The sequence below is a fragment of the Neltuma alba genome, unplaced genomic scaffold (genome assembly GCF_004799145.2).
Source record: "Neltuma alba isolate B1F8T4 unplaced genomic scaffold, ASM479914v2 tig00004876_pilon, whole genome shotgun sequence".
Lineage (NCBI taxonomy): Eukaryota > Viridiplantae > Streptophyta > Magnoliopsida > Fabales > Fabaceae > Neltuma > Neltuma alba.
The window spans coordinates 54,950-68,133 of record NW_021633894.1 but is presented as its reverse complement, the minus strand read 5'-3'; the positions used below and the strand labels follow the sequence as shown (position 1 = coordinate 68,133).

General features: G+C 31.4%; 1 pseudogene; it reads right to left on the bottom strand.

Moving 5' to 3' along the window:
• Positions 1-12,686, bottom strand: part of LOC114746070 (protein PPP4R3C-like) — a 32,252-nt pseudogene extending 19,566 nt beyond the window's left edge.
• Positions 12,687-13,184: the final 498 nt, after the last annotated feature.

Here is a 13,184-nt window from a genome sequence, read left to right as displayed (position 1 = left end):
CCCTCAATATAAATTAAGACTGACCAAACTTGTAAGTCCTATGGATTGAAACAACTTAGGGCTGCTTATATGGGGCTCTCATAATAAAACGACATCATCATGATATAAAAAAAATACAACGTGCGCATTAATTATTTCATTTCCTATCTTTTTTTTTTTTGAATCAGTATTGGATTACAAAGCATTACAAACAAAGTCTAACAAAAATCTAGTTTCCTATCTCAACCTCCTCCTCCCTCGTAGAAGGTGGTTGATCTATAATATAAAAGTTACTCTCCATCAAACGAGAGTTTGGCTAAATCATCCGCCATGGAGATCTATTTTCTAGTGGTATGAATCGGGACAACAGTCCAGTTTCTATAAAAGAATAATCTAGCATCATCAACAATATCTTTAAATGGGTAATTTTCACCACAGCCTCCACAAAACAGAGACATGGCCTCAACACAATCAATGTATATCGCTATCTTCTTGTAGCCTCTGCTCCAACAGAGTTGCAATCCATGAATCATGCCAAGAAGCTCAGTAACAACTGGTGGTACGGAGATAATCTTGCAGCTAAATCACCCCATCCATTGTCCATGATTGTTCCAAAGAGCACCATCACAACCACTTCTTCCATCTGAACCATCCACCTCCAATTTGATAAAGTCATGTAGTCTTTTTCGCAATGAGTGTTTGTACTTTTGGTGCAATGAATTGCCTCAATAATGTAACGGAGCAAACGCATGCTTCCTACTTTATTTGATACCCCTAAATATGCGGATCTTTTTTAACATATACACCACTTGGCAACGTCACTTGTTTATATTTCCATTTCTATTAATTTTTTTTAATGTTGAGGTCAATTAACTGCATCATGAGTTTAATTTGTTAACTAATAAAGCCACTCCAAAACAAATAGTTGTCTTGTAAGTTTATATGCACAAACTGAAAAGAAATTAATACTTCCTCCAATGCCCTCAATATAAATCACTTGTAAAAGAATAGTTTGATCAAAAATATAAGTCACTTGAAGAGTAAATAATACTTATTTATCAATTTTGTTTTTGCAATTAATGGTTAAATGTGTTATGAATAAAGAAGAATAGAGAAAAATCATACAAAGGAAGAGAGGATTGATAAGAGAGAGTTTTTCTCATTCCATTCAAGAGTACACAATACATTATACATGGCCTCTATTTATAGGCACAGCTTTACATCTTTGATAGAATCTACAGATCACATATAATATGAGATAATTGTGGGATATAGAGATAATGGAAGATATTAGAGATTATAGGAGATATAGGAGATAAAGGGAGATATAAAGGGAGATATATGGACATCCACAAAGATATTATTATATTCATAACACTCCCCCTTGGATGTCCAATATATATGAATGTGCCTCGTTAAAAAACTTCAACTAGAAAAAACCCTATGGGATAAAAACCCAGCGAAAGAAAAAGAGTACATCATTCATTGATACACTATGCAATGCTGCCTCATTAAAAACCTTGCTAGGAAAACCCAGTGGGACAAAACCATAAACAAGGAAAAAAGAGTACAGCGTGTATCAACTCCCCCTCTTGACAACATCAGTTGACATCTTGGAGCCTGCAAAGTCTAATATAACGAACAACTCTTCCAAATATTGTAATTAGATAAAAATGTCAAATATGAATTTCATAATCTTCTAAAAATTATGAGACGAATAGTCCTTTTATAGTTTACCCACATGTGGATTATACTGTGATCTCTTAACATGAGAATCAAACAGAAATACTTTATCTACATAGCCAGTAAAATTAGTTGTGGGTACTTTCAAATATCCACAGTATCCTTTAAATGAAAAATATTCTTAATTTCGCTCCATCGTCTTTATATTAGCGACAAACTATATCATGCTAACTGGCAAATGATATATTGAGTTATGTGTGGCTAGATAGATACATATGTGCTCTAGTGACACTAAAGCATGGTACTTCTGGACCAAGTATTTGTTCATTACCTTCTAGAGGTCTAAATCGATCTTTAATCCATATCTAAAGATCTTGCAACTATCGAAACACATAATGGATGTGATTTATCCATATGTATTCTTCTCAAAGCTTTTATTTCAAACTTTTTCTTTAATTAATTTGTAGTTTTTGAAAACTCATCAGGAGTTGTGATACTATCATTATAAATAGTATTGATAACAAACTCATTTTGAATCTTTTCATAAACAGACAAGTTGGAATAAGTTTACAACATTCCTTCAGTTGATATTAACCACATATCTCTCATATAGAGACTTACTTCAATGATGTTCTTGAGAACATAATTGTATGCTTCTAGAAACTTAAATCCTTCAAGAATTTTCATACATTATGATCCATATCTATTCATGTATTGGATCGTTTATATTTATACAAGAATTTGAATCCTTCTGGGATTCACATATAATTTCACTACATAGTGGGTCACTGTATTTCTAGACGCATATGAGATTTTATCAAACTGCCAGATTGATAATATACATAAAAATTTTAATTCACCACAAGATTCTCTTTCTCTTTTCTTGTACAAATACCCCTTACACTCAGGTGTTTGGGTTAGAAATACACAAATCTCTTGTTATAATGTTGCATCTTTTCTTTTCTGTTGGCCAATCATTTTTCTGTCTGTATCTCATAACAGATTTATATATAAGATCCTCACTTGATCATGTGATATCATCAATCAAATTATTGTCGACAATTTTATTCCTTTGTCGGTCCCGTTTTCTTTTATGACATAATATATCGAGATCTCTTTATTGCTTTCAGACACTTAAACCTCTTCAGGGGTCAAAGAGTTATGTCTTAATCTCTTTTGCAATTCATGCCTCCTTAGTATGATCATCATTATCATTTGCTCCTTTTTCTTTTCTTTTGGAACCGATCATAATATCATGCTTTTAGCATGTCTTCAAGAATAGGAGCATTTTTAGCCGGAATATAAGAATTAAAAATTCTCATTTGGGTCAGTAATTGCATCTGGCAGACATTAGTAATGTTTTACAAATGCAATACTTCATGAACTTCTAGTTCATACTACTATATTTGAGGATCTACATTTGATAGTGAAAGTACATTCTATGTGTTCTCTTTTCCAGCTATACATTTTCTCCCCCTCATATTGGGAATATGCAATGTAGGTCTCCCAAATCCATAAATCTTTTTAGAAACATTATTTTGTTTCATTTAGAGACAAACAAGAATAAGGAGGTTCTTATCCAACATTGATCCCAACTTACTTTTAATATCCACCTATGTCCATTATTACGATGGAATAATAAATATTGCATATTTTAAGATGAAAAATGTCTGACTCCTGACTAAAAGCCAAATATAATGGGAGAATTCACAATACATTGTTGGCTTGATGCATTTATGTGCAAAAATATATAAAATCAATCATCCCAACACTCAAGTAGGAATTCTGTTCTCATAAACTTTGATCTAGCTACTTATGGAGGCTTTTACTAAGCATATAATTATCAGCAACGTGAGGAACAATCACTAGCAATCTCAACAAGAATCATATTGATTTCATAATCAAGAACTTATGTACTTAATGTAATTATTGAACATATTTGCAAACTTCAGGTTGCAAGTTGATCATAAACACCTGTGACCATTTTATAGATGCATCTTTCACTTATAGAGTATTACTTTGGTCTACATGGTGTCTAAATGGGCCCATATATAAATTGATACATTATAAATCTGTACGGATCCGATTTTGAGCATAGCTAGTGATGTTCTCTTTAGAACAAACAACACATAAAAATTCTTGAATCACATATCATTTTAAAGAATCTTCTGGTTCTTTAATAAATGACAATGCACATTTTTTATGATATTTTGCATCATTATGATCCGGGATGATCTGACCGGTCATGCCAAACTATGAATGCATAAACTTCTGGTTTATTGTAAAATTATTCTCAATTATTGGTAAACTTCTTGTTACCATGTTATATTATTTATTTTTTCCTTAATATTCCATAAGGAATATGTTATCAATTATAGATTTTATCTTCAGGATAATAAATAATGATATAACTCTTCTAGAGCATTAGTTTTTATCTTTTACCCAAATGGTAGAAACCTGTGCACTCATGGAAGGTTGAGCGCTACTGGCTCTTCTGGAGCTTTTTTTTTTCAAAAGGAACATGAGATATAAGGAATGAAATTAATATTAATAATAACAAATTCCACCTAACATGATTCACACTTGTATTTCAACAATCTCCCCCTCAAGTGTGAGTCATATAAATATATTTTTCTTATTTCTATATTTCAAATACAGTGAATAATATATAGTAAGCTAATAACATATCTTTAACTTGGAAATCCAAATGTTTCCTGATTCATATATAATAATAGATTTAAATCCAATTGAGCTATCACTTTAAAACCCTATAATAAGTAAATATCTCATATAAATGTTTGTGGGTTATAATTTTTCATTATCAATTCCTTTTCTACCCACAAAAAAAAGGGGGGGAACTACATTAGTTATTCAAGAACTATATCGATTTTGTTACTAGTTCTTCAGGAACTATATCAACATTTTGCTATTAGTTCTTCTGAAACTATATTAATCTTTTGTTATTAGTCCTTCTGGAACTATATCAATTTTTTGATTACATATAGTTCTTCAAAAAAAAAATGCTCTATATAGTTCTTCAGGAACTAAAATATATTATTATATCACTATATGGTATATTTCACTTTTGTTATACTTTTTTTTCCGCTCAAGATATGAAGTATTTTTTTTTTGAACAAAATATATATTTTCTCGATATTTCGTTATTCAAAAACTTTATTTCTTTGTATATATTATGTAATGCTTCAAAACTTATTCATAAATTTATAAATTCAAAAAAAAAAATCTATAAGGACTAAAATCAAACTATAGTTAGGAAGATTTGAACCATAAGCCTTCAGGACTATTTATAAGTCATTAGTCTTCAAGACTCTATATTAAAAATTATATATATTTTTAAAGATCATTTGTGTCACTTAATATTTAAACCATAAACCTTCATGGCTTTAAAAACATCATAAGTTATTATTTTCATGTCATTCAATAACATGAGTGTAATGGCTGCTGGCCATTTAGTAATAACAAAATTATAATATTAATAAATATCAAATTGAATGTCAAAAATATATGAGAATAAAATAAAAATAAAACTTGAATTTCAAATTAATTAAATGTAACATAAAATTAAAAAAATAAACTTTTTTTACCAATACATCCTTCACTATATAGTCATTAGTTTTCTGGGGCTACATTATTTATAATTCTAATTGTCATAATTTTTCTTTTATAAACAAACCATATAATGATCCTTCTCATAATCAAAACTATATGGTTTCAAGCAATTTAATAAAGAAAATAAAGATACATGATATCTAGCTATTTAATTTCAAAATAAAAAAAATTAAAGATATATGGTTTCTGACCATAAGATAAAACTTTGATGTTATATGGCTTCAGGCCAATTAATAAAATAACAAAATTAAATATTTATGACTTTTAGTATAAGATAGAAAATCAAAATTATATGAATGCGAACCATTTAATAAGATAAAAGAAAATTTAAATATATATAAATGGCTTCTGGCTATAAAATAGAAAATTCAACATGATATATATAAATAAAGAAAAAATTAAATATATATGGCTTCTGGTCATAAAATAGAAAATACAAATTATATCGCTTCTAGCCTTTTAATGAGATAAAAAATAATTCAAATATCTATGGCTTCTGGCCGTAAGATAGAAAATCAAATTTATATGGCAACTAGCCATTTAATAAGATAAAACAAAATTATATATATATGGCTTCTGGCCATAAAATAAAAATTCAAATTACATGGCTTCTAGCCATTTAATAAGATAACAGTAATCAAATATATATGGCTTCTAACCATAAGATAGAAAATTTATATGTAAATACTTCTAGTTATTTAATAAGATAAAATATCAAATATATATGACTTCAAGTCATTTAAAAAAAATAGAGAATTAACCATATATATATATATGGCTTCTAGCCATAAGATAAAAACTCAAAGTTGTATAGCTTCTGGCTATAATATAGAAAATCAAAATTATATGGCTTTTAGCCATTTAATTTGAAAAGAATGTAAAATCAGAGTTATATGGCTTCTAGCCATTTAATCGCAATGAGATGAGAACTTAGAACTATATGGCTTTTGGCCATTTAACTTTAGATGGTAACTCTTTTAAGATACTGCTAGTATCCATTGAAACTTCGGGTTCCGTCGAAATAGTGACATCAGGTCAATAAGAAATAGAGGGGGAAAGAATCTCCAATCATAGCCATGGAACCCGATGTTTAAAACAACAGTAGATATTTTTTTTTATTCCATATAATAGCTTAGATTGTTCTAGATAAATTGAATAGGAATATGGATACTCTGAAACACCATATTTGTGATACTCGAGATATTCTTATTTGAACAAAGCAAGAGATACTCCAAAAAAAAAATAATATAGATGATGCTCTAAAATTATGCTGGAATAGAAAGGTATATCATACGCACCTTGGTTAGAGCTTCATGCTGATAACGTGTTATGAATAAAGAAGAATAGAGAAGAATCATACAAAGGAAGAAAGGATTGATAAGAGAGAGTTTTTCTCATTCCATTCAAGAGTACACAATACATTATACATGGCCTCTATTTATAGGCACAGCTTTATATCTTTGATAGAATCTCCAGATTACATGATAATATGAGATAATTGTGGGATATAGAGATAATGGGAGATATTAGAGATTATAGGAGATATAGGAGATAAAGGGAGATATATGAACATTCACAAAGATATTATTATATTCATAACAAAATGTAATTTCTTGCATTTTTTCCTCTCATCCACAACATCATTTAATATGAATAAAATTAGAAAAATAATTTTAATTTGAATCACATTTAATGAATCCAATAAAGTAGAGCTCAATAGAATATGTGAAAATTAAAAAAAAATTAAAAAAATGGAAGAGCCACCGTGTCCGTGTTCATAATTCATGGATAGATAATCTCAATTGTTAGGAAAATAATAATGTCAATTAGTGATTATTGTTATTATTAGTTTGATTGATTATATATACACTTTGGGATTAAATATTTTCATAATAGTGAGATTAGAGGCTTATAAAAGCATCAGCTGTCGGCAGCGTCATGTAAATATATATAATTGCCGTCACAATATATAATCCGTATAATTAATTTGCGAGGACGCCGAGCCAGTTGGCGCACGTGCCTTCATGCTAAAAATCATCCGATTTGCTAACAAAGGTTTCTCTAATTAGAAATGATCAATTACATATTTTACAAAATATATACTACTTCCGATCCTAATTATAAGAGCCAGTTGACTAATTTGAAGATATTAAGAAAGTAAGTTGAGTTAGTTATTTGTCCTAAATAGATGTTGTCTTTCCTAAAATATCTTTACTAATCAAATGTATTAACTAGAACTATAATTATTAGAAGGATTATCTTGAAAAAAATTGAGTAAATATGAGAGATAAAGTAGATTAGGATCTTATATTTAAAACCAAAATAAAAATTAAACAGAATCTTATATTAAGGATCGGAGGTAGTATTAAACGGAAAAAAAAGGACAAAGTTATTTTCTTCGGAAAAAAAATAAAGGGACAAGACAAGTAGATCATCTATAGACCACATGTCGAGAGCTGGAAAAAATAGAAATAAAAAGCGTTTTGTCACATGCTTTAACGCGGTGTGAACCTTCCTACTATCAGGACCTGTTTGGGTAATTGTTCAAACTATAGTTTGGGAACCCAAATCATTGTTTGGAGAGAAAAATTGCCAAATAAGCATGATTTTCGGAAAACTACGGTTTTGGTCAAAATTATGATTTTGGACTCAAAATCATGATTTCAAAAGAAGTGAATCCATTCTGTTTCTAGCTCAAATTAAAGAGTATGATTATGCCTATCAGAGTAGATCTCAACAATAATATGACTTTCACATCTCTCAATTATTTTTTTATGGACATATTTAATCTTATATTTTATAAATATATATACACATATTAATTATTTATTAATTACATTATCTTATATATTATTAATTATGTTGGTAAAAAATATATTATTAACAATTTTATTCCTTCAAATTAAAATATATTATAAAATCTATCTTTTATGTAATTATCACATTAACTTATGTTTTTTTTAGTAATTTACATATATAAAAAGTGTTTCTGATAACAACTATCCAAACACTCTAAATTTATTTGAATCACTTTTTCACAAAATTTATTTTTCGTAAAATTTATTTTCTCAAGAATCTATTCTCCAGAAATTGTTCTCCAAACCATAGTTTGGTTTCATCCAAACACCCCCTGGAAGCACCCAAAAGTGCTTCTTAGAAGCACTTTTCCACAAAACGAGGCAAACTCCTTCACATATTTATCTAGTGTACCGTAAAAACACTTTTAAAATCATAGTTTGGTTTCCATCCAAACATCCCTTCAATCAATCTTATCGTCCTATCATAAAGGCGGAACTACTCCTCTTATTTATAAAACAAGAAAAGAAGCTTTTTTTTGTTCTATCTATAAGTCACTTCATTAAATTTTTATCATGAATGTATTATATTATTCTTTTTATTATAATGCATATAGTTATTTTTTTAAGAATATATATATTAAATAGGGATAAAGTTAAAAAGTTACTAAATTTTAATGAAGAGTTAATACAGTTTAAATTTTTTCTAAATCTGTATGAAATATATTAAAAGTGTTCTATAAATAAGACAAAAGGAATACCTTACAACGAACTTTCCCAGAAAGCAATGCCCATGATACATATTTACACGCGCGCGGGGGCACATAGCCATACGCTTCTAACATCTGACTACATGGATTTGTACCCGTGATTGAGCGACTAGGAACCTCTCCACTGCATACCCTCTCTATTGGGCCTCCATTTAATTGAAACGGCATCATTTGCTTATTTTAAAGAAGAATTGGCGGCTTTCTTTTCCAGTCTCGTTTTGTGTCCATCCTAAATTTGGCAAATTGATATCGGGTAATCATCCGAAAATCACCCAGGACAAAGGTGATGAAACACGCAAGAGGCAAGCAAAAGTATAAATATAAAATGAAACGATTCTTTTTTTTTCCCTAATTAAACGATCATAAGAAACAACCTGAAAGTAACTCAAAGGAGTGCATTCAAACTATAAAACAGATGTATATAACGAAATGAAGAGGCAACCAACAAACACAAGAGGTGAACCGGTGAGCAACTTCTTCCATTATTTCTTCTCACATATGAGTTGGGAAATTTTTTGGAGACAAAACCCAGAATTTCTTGCTCAGCTGCCAAAAAAAAAAAAAGAGGCCGAAACAAATTTGGGATGGATGCTGCACAGGATTGGAAAAGAAAGCTGCCATTTTTCCCCCAAAAAAAAAATCCAAACAATGCCGTTTCAATTAAATGGAAGCGCAACGGAGAGGGTATGCAATGGAGAGGTTCCCTGCTGGTGATCGAGTCTTTTCAGTTTTCAATGTGTAATAATGCTTATAACCTCAAGTTAAATCACTCTTGTTTTTTCACCAACCAACCAATATTTTTTGATATAATAAGAATTTAGATGAATTAGATACAGAACTCACTAAAATCAGGACATATTTTTAAGTTTAGAAAACAGCTGCTTAAAAGAAAAATAGAGGATAAAGTTATTTTCTTGGGAAAAAAAATTAAAGGAGACAAGACAAGTAGATCATCTATAATCCCCATGTCGAGAGCTTGGAAAAATAGGAATAAAACGTGTTTTGTCATATGCTTTAACGCGGTCTGAACCTTGCATTCCATCCTGCTGTCAACCAATCTTATCGTACTATAATAAAATGACGTTTCCCATTGCCTATATATATAGCCATACGTTTCTAACACCTGCCTACGGATTTGTATCCGTGATCGCGTCTCGGGTTTTCAATATGTAATAACGCTCACAAGCTCATGTCAAATCACTCTCCTTTCTCACCAACCAAATAATATTTTTATACAACAAAAATTCAGATGAATTGAGCGTAGAAACTCACCAAAATTATTGCATGTTTCTAAACTCAAAGAACACAACAATCAACAAGATCTTTATATTGAAAGCAGAATTCAAACGAACAACTTTACAGGTTATGAGTTAATTCCTTACCAGTTAGAGCAACTCTTGTTAGTTTCTCCATCCAAATAATTATTAAAGCATATTCTGATTTACACAAGTCCTGCATCATCCAATTAGCCACATCAACTTGAAATTTAAAGCCCATATACAATTGTGGCCCTTTTATTTGATTTTGGGCTTTCTTTTGCATTCATTTGCGCATCAATACCATAATACCTCGATGCCGTCAAGGCCAGTATAGCAATTTCTTTGCTCAAGTTTAAACACGCCTCTGCCTCATCATATCAACATTGACTCGTGACAATGAAATTATGCGTGGCCAGAGAATGAGTCATATTCTTATTTCCTATGTACTTCCATTCACACGCATATTCACAAACATTTATTCTTTCATAGCCAAACAATTCCTTATGAAATTATATATAGGGGTTAAAACCAAAATTTAATTATGAACTATGGAGAAAGAGGAATGCTGATCATCTCTGGACCTCCCTAACTCAAGCGATCATCGGTGCCCTCGCCGTGTAAAAGAGGGATTTTGCGTGGATTATATTCGTATCTTAAAGACATTCAAACTGCAGACACTTTATTTTTCTTCGCATTCGAAATTACATCATGTTGGAGTATTTGTCATATATCAATACTCAAAACCTCATTCATTAATTACTAGCACTCTTATATCAAGGACGAGCAACATATGCGCCAAAACCAGGAGCAGCAGCAAGGAAAATACCTGCTCATATTTTACTTTCAGTGATTGAATGGAAGCCAAATACTCAAATTTCTCAAGCTGAGGCCAGAAAGAATCAACTAAATATTTCACCAACAATTTTAGATTCTCCTGCAGCATACAATGTTATCAGTAAATAATTGCTTCAGACATTTAAGATGCACGGTACATAGGTATAAAAGAAAGAACCTTCCGGATATACTCAAAAAGTTCTAGAACTGCAGAGTTTAGCAGATTGTAGCGATGGCCATTGTCAACAAAAGCGTCTACAATTGGTTTGAGAAGGTTGTTCCTAACAAAATGATTTATCAGATGCTCGTCCTGCAGGTCAACACTCCAAAATGTTACGCAAAATGCTTAAAGGGGGTCAGCCAGCAGAAAATGGCAGCAAAACCAGAATAACATGGAAACAAAAGAAAATATAGGACACTAAACAAATTCAAACCATTCTTAACACTAACCCTCCTCCAAAAGCTATCCATAAAAGTGGAGAACCTACTTGAACACCCTATTGAGGGTCCTATGCTACTTTATGTGAGATTTAGGCATCCCAATAGAATCCACAACACTTCACTCATCTTCGTTGTTAGTTAAATCCTCCAACGGTTAAAACCCTCAATAGGCAGCCCTTTCCAGAACCAATGTCCATCAACTCTGATAACAATTGATAGGTACTTAAGTAAAATGAGAAACCCTCCCCCAAAAGTTAACTATTGAGGTTGGAGAGCCAATCTACATAGTGCTTGTTTGGAATGGCAGATGAATTCTTCATACTCAACTTTGCAATCATAATTAATAGAATATGAGGTAAGTATATGAGAGGTTTGTTTCAAATTATGTGAATAAGTGCTTTTGGGGTGTCCAATTGTGATCCCAAACAAGCACATAAATACCGGTTAAGCACCCCATTACTACTCAATTTTGAAACTTAGATACCCCACTGCTCACCGCAAGACTTCGGCATAACATACCACCTAAGTGTCCATTAAAAAAACCATCCGTAATCTTATCCTAAAATGAACTTGGGGACCAATGGACCATTAAAATTAACAAACACTTGCTTCTCAACTCCACCACCATACATTCTGCATTTCCCTAAAAATAAAATTCATCGAACATTTTATTAGTGCAGATATTAAGACTCACATGACAAGAGAGGATAGTACGAACAAATCGAACAGCACCAACAACTTAGTATTTTTCCCTTCTTTTTGTCAAAAGCAAAATTTTGTCAATCACACTGTTCAAAAGGAAGTTGCACCAGCGAGCAACAGAAAAATTCACGTTCAAAATTAACATGAGCAGCAACAAATTCCTAAAGGTATATCAATCACATAATGCACAGCAGCAACATACTTTATCCTGTATGGGTGAATTCACGTTCAAAATTAACATGAGCAGCAACAAATTCCTAAAGGTATATCAATCACATAATGCACAGCAGCAACATACTTTATCCTGTATGGGTGATGCAGCACACAAAAGCATAGTAATTCGCATGTGTTTGATAATATATCTGGTTTTGTTTCCATCTGACACTTGACCCTTTGACTGGGATCCACTGAATTGCTACTTGCACGAGCAACAGAAGGACATGACGCTGTTATTACTTCGATCAGTTGCCCCAAATGCTTCTCATAGAAGATATCAATAATAGTGTCCCTCTGTCGGGAAGAAAAAAAATGAAAATAGTGAATACAACTAGTCCAGTAATAACAATGTGACGAACCTAGAAAGAGACCTCCATCTCACATGAAAACTGACAAGTTTTCCAACAAATCAGCAGATATATCATAAAACAAAAGTCAACATTCAAAATTAAGACCTGCATAAAAAAACTCAAGTGTGTTGACTCCAAATGAAAAAGCTATTATAAAGCAAGAAAACTAAAACCACTTATTAAACCAAACCGAAACCTTCCACCATATCCAACCCAATAATTCCCCCCTCCCTCCTCCTCTCATTTGCCCCCAAAAAATGACGTGATATTAATGCTTCCAGTTGGATGCTAACCGTTGACAGCATATGAACCACATACATGACTAACGGTACTTTCAGAACATAGTATATCCATGGTGATTGAAAACATATTGGACCCATAACGAACTAATTAGCTGCAAATTCTGTAAATATTAACCATTAGTATCTGGGTTGGTGGATAACTGCAGACTACATAACAAAACAGTGAATCACACCTTCCTACATAGAGATCACCATGCTCAGCTTAGCCAGGAGAGGACATACT